Here is a 13,189-nt window from a genome sequence, read left to right as displayed (position 1 = left end):
TCTGCCGCAATTGGTCCAAAGATGCAGGTCCAGCAACCTTTTCAGATGACCTCTCAGTTCTCCTGTTTTCTATTTTTTATAGGCAGAAAACCGGGAAACATCTGCAATTTCTTTCTTTCTCTTATACATGTCATCAAATAGGCATCTAGCTGTGTTTCCGTCTCCATCTCTGGCCTCTGTCTCCCAATTTCTTCCCATTCCTCCCTCTCGCTCCGACCAGTATCCGACCTGTCTGCCGTGATGGTCATTAAAGCCGGGCCGGCGGTGCCGGTGGGCCTGTTGCTTCCCTGCTTGCGTCCCCATTGCACTGCAGCGAGCTCGCTGGCCTGGAGCCGCTAACAAGCTGTGCATTCAGACACTGGATGCTACAAATGGAGCTGTGCAGTGGACCAACTCCGGAGATGAACAACTGAAGCGCTGCTGAATCCCTCCGGCAAGGGAGAGAGAGAGAGAGAGAGAGAGAGAGAGAGACCTCCCAACCTCTGCTGAAGCTTGGACTGGGACTGACCTGCATTTACTTTCAGCAGAAATATATTCACAATGTGGCTGCATGCGTTATTGTTCGTTATTTATTCTCATTTCACTCATATACTGCACTATAGTGCTCTGTAATAAATAATGTCTAGCCAAGGTAATTGGCATTGCTCACCAACAATTCAGGTCATGGTCAAATATATTCAATCCATACCGGCATGACAGCGAGGCATGACTCCAAATGCTTACTCTGTTGTTGTTGTTGTTGTTTCTGAATCTTAACGTGTTCGATTTCTTTTCTTCAACATCTCGTTTTGTTTTTTCGCTGAGCTGAGAGTGTTTTATTTTGAAATAGTGGTCGGAGAGTAATGCCTTAGACTAGACTAAGTGCTTTAGTCAGTTAGGTCGTTACTTCATGCTTTTACTTCACTACATTAAGGGAGTCGTCATCTTCCTGCCCAGTGCCCACGGTGTGTGGGGAACCAATGTGCCTGCTCCGGTCTGTGCTCCGGTGGCTAATTCATGCTACGCCCCAAAAACACAACTAAGAGCCTCAGTACAACCCCGTTGCCTGTTGCACCTTACTCTGCTCCCAGATTATGTATCGTTCAACGAGTGGAGATGTTCCACATTCTGACAAAGCACCACAGCTCGTTGGATTGGGGCCTTCACAGTATCGGAGCACTGCGCACGTTACTATTTATGAGAAGAAAACCGACTTATTGAATTTATTTTCATACTCAGTAATTGTGAGTATACGTTGCTCACGCAACCAAACCGCCGTGCTCTCTTCCCCACATTCACCACGACCACAGCAGCTGACCTGAATCCGACACGTTTCTCACCGTACTTAATAACGAGGAGCCGGCTGTGACACCAAACAAAGGAGAATCATTACAATTACACACCTGGTATTAATGTGGCTGGTATTATTAGCAGGAAAGAGGATACAAGATGGGATGAGAGGGACTGCAAGCAAAGGAGGGGAACACTGAGGATAAAAGGAGGGTGGGAGGAAGATCGGGGGAACAGAAGCAGATGGAGGAGGTAAAAAAAAAAAAAAAAAAGAGAACAAAAAAAGGACAGTAAAGAGAAGAAGATGTGAGGAAAAGAGAAAGGAGAAATGTTTGTCTGAGGAGATGACACCCAGCAGTGATGGTGAAGAAGCTGGTGCTTTGTGATTTATTTTGCCTCTTTATTTCACCCTTCTGCAGTCTGTCTTTCACCTTTCTCCTCGACTGGGTTCCTTCCTACCGCGTACTGTCTGACTACATGTCCAAAAGCACCACGCTCATAACCTTCCAGTTCAACCAGAGCAGAGCCGAGGAGCACACGGGGGAACAAACAGCCTATCAGCCTCTTTCATCAATGGAGGCGTCAGGAGGGAGCGGAGCCACGGCTCTCGGGAGGAAATGAACAGACTTCGGGCACATGCCAAGTCGACAATAAAGAAATACAAATGAAGTTAATTGCAAAGGCTTTCGGTTCCCGGAGAAAAGATCAAGTTAAAGAAGTCAATAAAGCGTTCCAAAATGAACCACCCTTCTTTTTCCGTCCTTCACTAAACGGTGCAGCGACGGAGGCTGCGGCCCAATCTACACGCAGACTGAGTCAGGTATTTATGTCTTTGTCCATCCTATTTTTGTTGATTTTGCTTCTTTTTTAATTTTTTATTGAGCACATGTGAAACTCGTGTGCTGACGAGCGACGTCACGGACATCGCCTCGTTGTTATATGCCGCCTGTCAGCAACCACCTGGGAGATGGCGAAGCGTATTTTATCGTTAGAAATGGGCCCAACAGCCAATTGAGCAGAGAGAGAGAGAGAGAGAGAGAGAGAGAGAGAGAGCAAGAGCAAGAGAGAGAGAGTGAAAGAGAGAGAGAGTCAACCCAAAGCGTTTAGCTGGAGCAGGGGAGCGGCCGGCCTCTCTAGCTCCGTCTCCCCATCTCAGCGTTAATGATTTCTGCTGCTGACAGAGCGTCTCACCTTGAGTCCTCCAGGGCCTTGCTCCGTAGAATGAAGGGGACGTGTCTCCGGTAAAATGAGCCCCTTTCTGCTCCTGGTGCAGTTATTGTCACTTTGATGGTATCTCTCAAGACGCATGTTTTACTCCGAGCGGTGAACCTATCCATGGACATTGAAGGAAAAGAGTAAACAATACGGAAATGCACTCTGTGCTTCTTATGGAAACCATGGGGTTATCTGGCTAATAGCTCGGCTTCTAGTATTAATACTTCTCAAATTAATGGTACTTATTTGGTCACGCTGTATTTTTCTGGTCTCGTCATTTCATAATAACAATATCGTCCCCATTTGAGATAAGTGAAAATACCTATTTAATAGGGAGAATGCAGACTGAGGAAGAGTTGCCATATAATAAATCTGCATTGTCAATTACGTTCCAAGAGAAATGTATTTTCTCCCAGATTACATTTGTTTGTTTTTTGTGACAGTTGGCAATTGGTCTCAATGTCGCGGGAAGCTGTTTCCTGTATATATATCAATAGATATCAATCGTTAAACCTTGAAACAATAATAATATTTTGCAGTAAATACATTTTCCAGGTTCTATTCCTTTCTTCCATGAGTGAATTGTTCATTAGTCTCTTTAAATCAGCATTATCTGATGCTAATTTGAAATAAACACACACATGTGTATTTAGGATGTTTCCACTAGACTGAAAGACGACATTTTATGAAAACAAATAGACCAACATCTCTTAATTGTACAGCCCATATTACGTTTTTGCTGTAAAGACGGCTACATTAACATGGAGGTCTGTGGAGATTGACTCGCTTTGGGAGCCAGCCTCAAGTGGCCATTTGAGGAACTGCAGGTTTGGCTTCTTTCCTCAGCAGCGGGACGTTCCTTCTGTCACAGACGCTGTAGCACTCACCTTCATTCCCCTGTGGTTTTAATAAGGCCTGCATATTGTGGAGTGATTCATTGATTATGCAGCAGTAAATGATTAAATATTATTAATTTGGGTGCTGATTAACTCTCAGACTAAGGTCTCAGAAACATGTCATTGTCAGTGTGTATTAACAATATTTCAGCTGGCAAAATAATATTGTTGACTCACCCAAACTTACTTTGATGAACATATATGTTTAGTATTCTACAGTTCGACAGTACCGTGAGCCAAGCCGACATTGACGCTGACACTTTGGCTCACAGCGTTGTGCAGTTCATTCTCTCCCCGGCCGTGTGACCGCCTGCTGCACTTTGAGAACCGGATACCAGTGAGAAGGAGAACATCTGCTCCGAATGAGGAGGAGAGAGTCGGCCGATGCGACTCAGTTTGAGTTCATATCATGAGCGTGCCGTGCATGTGCACGCTGTTCGTGCACACGTCTAGCACTAACACTAACACCATTTCCTTCTCTGCCTACACACACACACACACACACTCAACTACAGTGATGTAGTGTGTTACACTGCTACAAGCACACACACATTTCTCCCTTGGTTTTATTTAATGATAAACACTACCTTTGTTAATAACCAGTGCAGGAAGCAGGCGGGGGATTTAAATTAGTACTCAACAGCTGCTGCAATACTTTTGAAGCATTACTCATCTGATGCTATTGATTTTTGTTGTTGTTTGAGCTCTTACAACATTTCTGAAGGGCTTTGTAATGGCAAAAACTCTGTGCGATCATTGATTATATTAAGGGGTTTAAAAGGAGTTGGTGAACTGCACCTCCTATTTCATATTGAATGAAGAGAGAAAAAGGTCATTTGGAACCATTCCTTATGTCGTCGGCCATCCTTTGACCTTCAACCACGACGTAATAATATTCCCGAGCGATGCGATCATACGCGTTAATAGGTAAACTCTGAAGTCCCCTTTCTTCCAAATGGATGTATCACATATCGCGTTTCTGGATGAAAACCGTTAACGGGCAGTCAAATGAATTGTGGCTCAATTTTGCGAGTGCAGGGGGAGGTGTGCGGCGCGGCAGAGATAAGAGAGTTAGCGGCGCTGGCGATTGGAGGAGACGTTCACACAGTCACCGTCTGCTGGGCCGGAGAGGACCAGATAAGGACGATAGCTCTCAGGGCCTCCAAGGCTCAACTCGTCTGCCTCAGACTTGTTGGATCTCAACGGGTTTGCCTTCGAGTGTATTAGATATTTGCAACTGACTGACATTCAAAGTGGCTGGAATTGAGAGTCTCTTCCCCTTTTTTGGATTTCTCTGACTATTCATGGATGGAGTTTCTGCAGGCATGGAAGAATATGCAGCCAGGCACTTCCCAGCAGTTGTATGCTGGTCCACACCCTCACATCAAACCTGTATGTCCCACAGAAGGTGATAGGAGGCCATTGTAGGGGGGAAATACTGCTTCTTATATCACTTAAAACATGTTTAATTGCTTATCTACTTTTTCATTGCTATCATTTAAAAAGGTAGGGTTGGTCATCTTCTGCTTCCTTCTATTTAATGAGATTATCTCTGAATTCCAACAGTAATCAATAAATCAAATGCTCTGGCAAAAAGAAAGACAAAACAATCTGTTGGAGCAGCACCAGCTCAATAACACGATTAGACGGGATAACTGTAAATGGACCACTCAAATATCATCATTCACCCATTCACACACACACACTGATGGCAGGAGGGCTATCATGTACTATGTGAACTAGTCCATGCACACACACTCACACACTGATGGCAGGGGGGCTATCATGTACTATGTGAACTAGTCCATGCACACACACTCACACACTGATGGCAGGGGGGCTATCATGTACTATGTGAACTAGTCCATGCACACACACTCACACACTGATGGCAGGGGGGCTATCATGTACTATGTGAACTAGTCCATGCACACACACTCACACACTGATGGCAGGAGGGCTATCTTGTACTATGTGAACTAGTCCATGCACACACACTCACACACCATCGCATCACACGGCCTAAAGAGCAATTTGGGGTTAAGTGTCTTGCGAGTTTCTCCAGATTACCAACCCGAGCTTTAAGGACACTTCCATTCCAGTAGAAAAAAGGAAGAGCAGGTGAACCCAGTAAAGAATTACTGGGAGTGACTGGGAGAACTGTGTATTGACTTGTTGTATTACTGTTTACTTGTACTCCTTTATTGTGCCAACTCATTTAAACAGGACATTTAGTCAAACCCTGTTTTATGGCACCTCATCGTCTTCTGATGTGTCACTGAGTCGTCTAATTCTGTCTTCACAGATACATCCAGCAACAACTTCAAAGGCAATCCACCGTGTGCAACAATAAGTGCGACAAAATAACACCATTCACACAGGAAAAACTCTCAACATTAGAAAACAAATCGGAAAACATATATTGCAAAGTTCAAAAGACAAACATGAGAGAGAAGTACTCCTGATAGAAAAAAAAATGCTACAAATACTAAAAAGCATGGAGAAGTCAAAACACTCATAAGTGAAATGAAATACGTGACATATAAAAATGCAGAACACATACAAAAATGAAGTTGTTGTTGCCAATAATGATTCTTATGAAGGGAGATGCCCGGGGCCATATGAAATAACTTCTGTAGTATGAAGTGGACTTTTTAAATGATCCCCAACACCTTTTTTTGACGGCTGCTTGATGATGTTTCGTGTCTCCGGATCCTCTCAAGGACAGACTTTCTCTTCTCTTGTAAAACGGCACAATTCCACACGCTGCCCAGGCAAATGTTTCACTTAGCATTAGAGAGGTGCTTTCATTTGCTTTGGACTAGTTGGTTTATCATTTGCGATAAAGATGAAGTGGGCAACACAAACGAAACTCATTATCATCACGGGCATGTCGCGCTCCGAACCGTCCTCTCCCTTCTCCGCGGGCTATTTGTCTGTTTGCTGCCATCGCTCTCAAGATGGAACGCTCTGCATTAAAAACTGGGCCACCATGGCAGCCTGACAAATGAAGGCAATACCATGTTTGGAGACACCTCGTTCAACAGTTATTGAAGTTGATAACTTAACATTTGCATATAGATAAGGCATTCTTACCTAGACTAAATCTTTAGCATATAAAGTAGAAATGTAGTTTTTTTTCTTCAAGCAGAATAGCACAAAAGCTGGCCTACAATTGGAGGATGAATTGAATGGAAGGTTTCGGTGGCATTCGGAGTTTACTGACGGCAAGAATGTCAGCGTGTCACTTGAGGATGTAATTACAAATGACAAATACTCATTAGGCCTTAAAGAGGACGCTTAAAGTGAGCATTTTCTCTGTTTGAGACAAAGACAATATCTACTGTGCAATTACCTCAGGCTGAATCCAACCCGTAAACACTACTGTTCCAGAATGAATCATGCATGAATCATCTAATAAAGTAATAAGCACACGCAGAGGAAGAATTGGTTCACATGCTGAAAGGGACTCAGTGAACATCCAAATGTTATTATTATTGAAGTTCGTATTTTCAGTCGCAGCCAGTCCCATATTTAGCTAAATACATGTTTCTGTGTGATACTGCTGGTTTAGCTTTTCGTCAGGTCTTCTTGAAACGGGAACTGCCCTTAAATATAAAAATCACTGAGTGGGTTGGTAGGGATGAGGAGCTGATCAGACGCAGCAGGGATACGCCTGGTTAATACCCTGTGAACATGGCACTGGTAATGTACACTGCCTTGTTCCCAGCTGCTAGGGACCAGGACTTTGCCAACCAAGTGAAACTCTGAATGAAATGGAACGTGGACTCGTATCATATAGCATGTCCTACAAAGTACTGCACAGCCTGCTTCAAGTTTCTACCTATCTTTTTTGGACAAATAATGAAGAAAATAAATGAATGTCATAATGAAGATTATACAATTAAACCGTTTTGAATGTCAAACACAGTAGGGTATGCTCTCCTTTTACTTTATTTCTCATTACCGCAGATTACCATCTAATTGACATTTGTATATTTAGAACATGACTATAAAAAGGGATGGAAAGGACAGCTAACATTTATTTACTGAATTTCAAAATATATAGTTAAAAATACAGTTTCAAAATACAGGACAGATGCGTAAAATATTTTTCACATTACTGTACAGATTAAAGTGTTATTCCTGTTCTCCCTCCCAGGGCACCAAATATGGATGTTTAGGCCATGGCCCACGGAGTCTTGATACCGACACACAAGGCACCCTTCATCGTCTAATTAGAGCACCGGGCTTACAACTAAGTCCAATGGGATCCAGTCATGTGATCTTTAAAGTCATGTGGTCATTAGAGTCATGTGATCGATACTGTCATGTGTATTAGGCTCGTTGGAGATGAGCTGCATAGAATCGATCGCGCACAATGCATGCCGGTTAGATTTGATCCCGACTTGCGAGTTCTTAGAGCCATGTGCCGCAGTTGCTCTCCCCCGACTGCATAACCCAATGCATGGTGGGAAACGCCGAGCTGATTGGCTCTTAGATTTGAGAACACACACCCCGTGTAGTAGAAAATCCTATTTTTCTGTGTAGTTTTATTACTTAATGCTCGATTGTTGTTGTCTCAGGTTTAATCTAAAAACACAGCTTGCGATCAATAAGGTCATGTGATCGATACGGTCATGTGGTATTTACGGTCATGTGAGCACTACGGTCATGTGATCAATAAGGTTATGTGATCTCTATGGTCGTGTGATCGATACATTCATGTGATCAATAAGGTTATGTGGTCGATACGGTCATGTGATCAATAAGGTTATGTGGTCGCTACGGTCATGTGGTCGATACGGTCATGTGATCAATAAGGTTATGTGATCGCTACGGTCATGTGATCAATAAGGTTATGTGGTCGCTACGGTCATGTGATCAATAAGGTTATGTGATCGCTACAGTCATGTGATCGATAAGGTCATGCATGATTGTGGTCGTTGACTAAAACCAGTCATGTAATACCTGTCACATGTTTATAAATGGTTAAAAAGTAGCATGTAAACATTATAAACTGTGATCTATGAGATGGTCTTAAAGGACCATCTCAACCATTTATTATTTCTGTCCCCATCTAAAGCCAATGTTTTCCTTATTAAAGTAAAGTTCTCGCTAATAAAACATCCCTCTATGGTTTGTCCTTTTTCCAGGTATGTTGTCGGAGTGGAACACATTTAACACGGCTGTAGTAACACTCTGACCTTGTCAAGAGGCTTCGTGCATTCTGACTTTAAACTGCTGACCAAGATACAAATTATGCCGAAGTAAGTAATAAGTAGTGTGTAACCAAACATGTCGATGTGCTCTCTCCAAAAAGAAGCATTTCCTTGGGTTGAACTTTGAACATTGTTGTATTTTTGTGAAAACCTCCGCGTGTCGGTTATGGCATCACAAACCAAGCGACAGTATTTGGTGAGTCGGCGGTGAGAACGGTTTGTTAAAATATGTCAATGCATATGTTACGAATAAAAGAGTTGACATGGTGTGTTCTGCAGGTGCTAGACAGAGGGCCAGTGACAGCTGACTGGGCCAGCAAGAAAAACCCATTTAACATAGAGTGTGCATAATATTCTCCCTCAATATTAAACATAGTAGGACTTTTCTGATTACAATGCGCATTGAATAATTAACAAACTAATTAACGCGCATTGAAAAAAAAAAGAAGAAAGAGCTGAAGTGACATTGTTGTTTTGTCGTTTCAAGATGTCACAGAGAAAAGTAAAAGTCAACATTTCTGCACACTGCTTGGAGAGCCTTTCTCTGACTTAACTGTTTAATAGTTTCAATACAGGCCCTCGACATCTAGCCTGTGAGCTGAGTGTCTGGGGCAGCAAACAGGACTGGGAAAGGACCAGTTTAAACAGATACAACGGACACTAGAATTACAGAGTTTTCAGAGTTACAATGCAAACTAAGAACCACAGATTGATCTAATTTATTTCCAGTTGTGTCGACTCTTTTTTTCTGGGTCAAAAACCAACCACTCACGGGCAGAGTAACATTAAATGTCATGTGGAATATAAAAATAGAAGCTACCACAAGCTCTGGTCCAGCGCCGACATGCGTCGCCACCCGACAGAGCAGAAGCCTCTTTTTTGGGTTGGCGTGCTCTCAGTGGAAGTCATCAGTGCAGATAATATAAGGTACATGTTGGATGGGTGAGTCAGATAATACAGTATCAAACAATCTTTATGGACCTCTGTTATTAATCATTTTAATACCTCTGTTCATAATAGCTGATCTTACTGATCTGGTTTCTAAAATAACCTTTGAGTGCTTTAAATGGTTAACCACCGAGTATATCACACGTGTTCATACCAGTTTAGCCTGAATTGCAATTCATGGATGTCTGTGAAATCCTCTCGTTCTTTTGTTTTTACCAATAACAATCTTAGTGAGCAGTACAAGATGTGGGAGGCCTGTGTTTGAAATGTGTGTGCCACTTTGGTCAGCGCATGCAGGTCACACACAGGTGCATTGCCTCTCTTACCCGCCTGCTCTTTCATCGCTGTGATATGTTGAAAGGTCAAGGAAACATTTTCTCTTCAGTTCTTGTGATGTCTTTTTTTTTTTCTTTTTTTTTTGCTGAACACATCAAAGAGTATAACCAACTGTGCTGTTTGCCTTAAAGTATTTTTACGGACAGTTTGATTCCTTTTCACTAGAAAAAAATGTAATCGTATGACATATATTTGATATTGTAACGTGTGGGTCAAACCGCTGTTCTCTGTGATGGTGGACAGAAGCAACTTTAAAGAGCCTCCTTTCAAGTCTACCTCGGCAGAGTATACGTGTGTCCCCAACTGAAATACATTTGTGAATGTGTGCTGCATTACAAAGGGTTATATTTTTCTATCCATTCCCTGACGTGGTGGTAGAAAGCACTCTCCCTAGCTACTTCCTCCACCTTCTGGGGGATCCCAAGGTTCTCCTAAGCCAGATTGGACATGTTATCCCTCCAGCGTGCTGCCGAAGGGCTCCTGCTAAAATATACTGGCTGCTGATATCCTTGACGTGCTTGGAAGCTCAGTACAAAGAAATTCATCCGAACATTCTTATTCCGATTCCCAAACCGCCTTAGATCGCTCATTTCAATGTTGAGGACCAGTGAACTTTGAGCACCTTACCTTGTCCCTGAGACTGGGCCCAGACTCCCTGTAAAAGGTATACAGCTTTAGAACTTTTACTGATGGCTGGTGCACCAAAGTAGTGGTTCTCACTTCCTGTGAGCACACAGTAGTTTACCCCCTTAACTATTAGGGGGTAAATTACCAGGTTTAGAGCATAGGGCTCAATTGGACTGACCTAAAATGTATACCCTATCTGAGCCACTGAGTGGCTGCAGTGCGTCCCCAAACTAAAATCGGGAAAGGAGCACTAAGAAAGCTAGTGTGGTATAATGAGCCGACCCGGGAACGCTGGTCTTATTTTACGGCTAGCCTCTAAAAGGTTAGCCCGGCCCAATTAATTCTTCTAGTTAAAAAGGTCAGGGCTCTGTGTTAAAGGGCTAGGGAAAAGCTATACAAGGGCCTTTCATTGCCACCTCATTACTTAGGCTTCATCATGCTTCATTATAAAGTCATAGACATTGTTTAAACATGATTGGAGGGAGCCAAGAGGCGGGCTCAGGCTTCAGTAAAAAGCTAACACAAACTTTGAGATTTGTCCCTACTGTAGTAGAGCTTTCTTACATGATTGGGCAAATCGTTGGGCCTAATCCTGACCACCTGCAATGTCCTACCAGGAGACACTCACTAACATCAAAGTATGGCAGAACAGCAACATTGAGTAAGATCAATCTTCAATCAATCATCAATCTCATCTTCAGACGGATTAAACAAAAATCCAATCAGCTCACATAGTTAACAGAGCGGTCCAAAACATGCCACACTTCAGTACAGGCAAAGCATGGGCTCCAGCAGGGCCCAGGAGGCCTCATACAGTAATAACATTTCGGGGAGTTTTTCCTCATCCGATGTGAGGTCCTGGGACAAGGATTTCGTATGTGTACAGATTATAAAGGGGAATTTGTAATTTGTGATATTGGGCTGTACAAAATAAACTGAATTGAATTGAACATGCATATCAATAGAATGTGCATGTTATTACTATTGTGCTCAATTTGTGAATCAAATATATCCATTTGGTATTTGCATCTTGTATCTGAGAATCATTTATATAAATTATGCCCAGGGGTTGAGATGCTACTCTTGTTTACTGCATCAGCAGTGCTTCTGGATGCTGCTCTTTTATAGACTTTGAGGACTATGAGGGTAGAGTCAAATCAAAACGTCCCAAAAGCAATCTTAATTGTTCCCTATCCCCAGCCCCAAATGTAAGGCCTAGACTATACCTGTAGGCCAGGAATAACCCTGAACTCAATTGGAAACAAAACAAAGTTTTGTCCTTCTCATTTCCCTCCCATGGAAACGAGCACAGCAGAACCCTCGTACACACACATTCATTCAATATAATGTGTGTAGACACCTGAGGAGACAGGAGACGTGTGCAGATCAAGAGCCAGAACCTGAGATAATCAAGACTGATCCCTCAGCCGTCTGTGAAAATGAATCCATCCCTTTTCAACCACAATGAAAATCCCTGCTGTGCACTCTCAGAGCTTTGCTATCAAAGACCATATTAAAATCATTAATGCAAGGCGAAATTGGATGGAAAGTTCTGCAAATTGGTTAATACGTTGTTCCAAATCAGAATAAATGTACGTACCAAAAAAGTTATATATTGATTTAGCATATTTTTGGCTGAAGGAATAGCGATTATTCAAAAACTGGATCCGCTATATCATGCATAGATACAGGGAGATCTGTTTCCTTTTGTCACCATGAATTGCCCTGCTGCAAACCACAGAGTGAACCAAATTAAAGGCAGATCAGAGGTGCAATCCTAAGCAGTTAATTACACAAGCTGCCTGAGGAAGGTGAGGCGGAAGCGGCCCTGCCAAATCCTCTGCACTGCTTGACACCTACCTTCTTACCACGATAATTAGCCAGCGCTGCTTAGTGACAGAGAGTGGAGTGCAGGCGGTACAGCACAAGACCAGCGAGGTGGTGGCGGAACACAAGGCTCGGAGCGTTTGGGCTCCCGTCTGCACCAGCAATGAGATATGTTATGTACTACCGTGAAATGAACCCCTTGTTTATCTGAAATGTATTTGTATCAACTCTGCTCCAGAGAACGCCATTTGATGACGATATTAAAGCTTTGTATATCTCAGTTTTAGAATGACTTTTTTGTGCTCAACTGACTGAAACATTCAGGATTGGTTTCCCATGTAAGGATGGCTTTTCCCAGTAAGCTTGGTTTTGGTCATTTGCAGGTCAAAAGGTGTCGAGGTAAAAACAGTTGGTTGCTGGTCTCTGGTGTCTCGACACGCCACTGTCCTATTCCTGGCATTGATCACATTCCAACTACTTGACTCAAACTTATTTCTGTGCCGTGTTTCCGATGTGTGCTAACTCAGCGGTTCCAGAACGAATGAATGAATGAAAATGATTGATCATCAAGAACTGAAAGATGTTTTATTTAGAACATTTACAGAATACATCTGTCTGTACCTCTTGACGTCACGTGATATGTTACCCCAAAACTAAAAGCTAGCAACATTCTTTGTAGAGCTTCTTTGGAACGGAGAAAAGGTCCAATGAGGAGAACGAAGAAGAAGAGACTACGCCCCGCAAGAAAAAGAAAGCTGCATTTAAAATAGGGGTACCGCTACAGGTGATTCTCACTCACCACGCATTCGCTCTGCATAATATGTGGCGTAATGTTGAGTTCAATTTTTT

The sequence above is a fragment of the Cyclopterus lumpus genome, chromosome 1 (genome assembly GCF_009769545.1).
Source record: "Cyclopterus lumpus isolate fCycLum1 chromosome 1, fCycLum1.pri, whole genome shotgun sequence".
In the NCBI taxonomy this organism is placed as follows: Eukaryota; Metazoa; Chordata; class Actinopteri; order Perciformes; family Cyclopteridae; genus Cyclopterus; species Cyclopterus lumpus.
The sequence above is the reverse complement of the archived record's forward strand: the minus strand, read 5'-3'. Positions refer to the sequence as shown.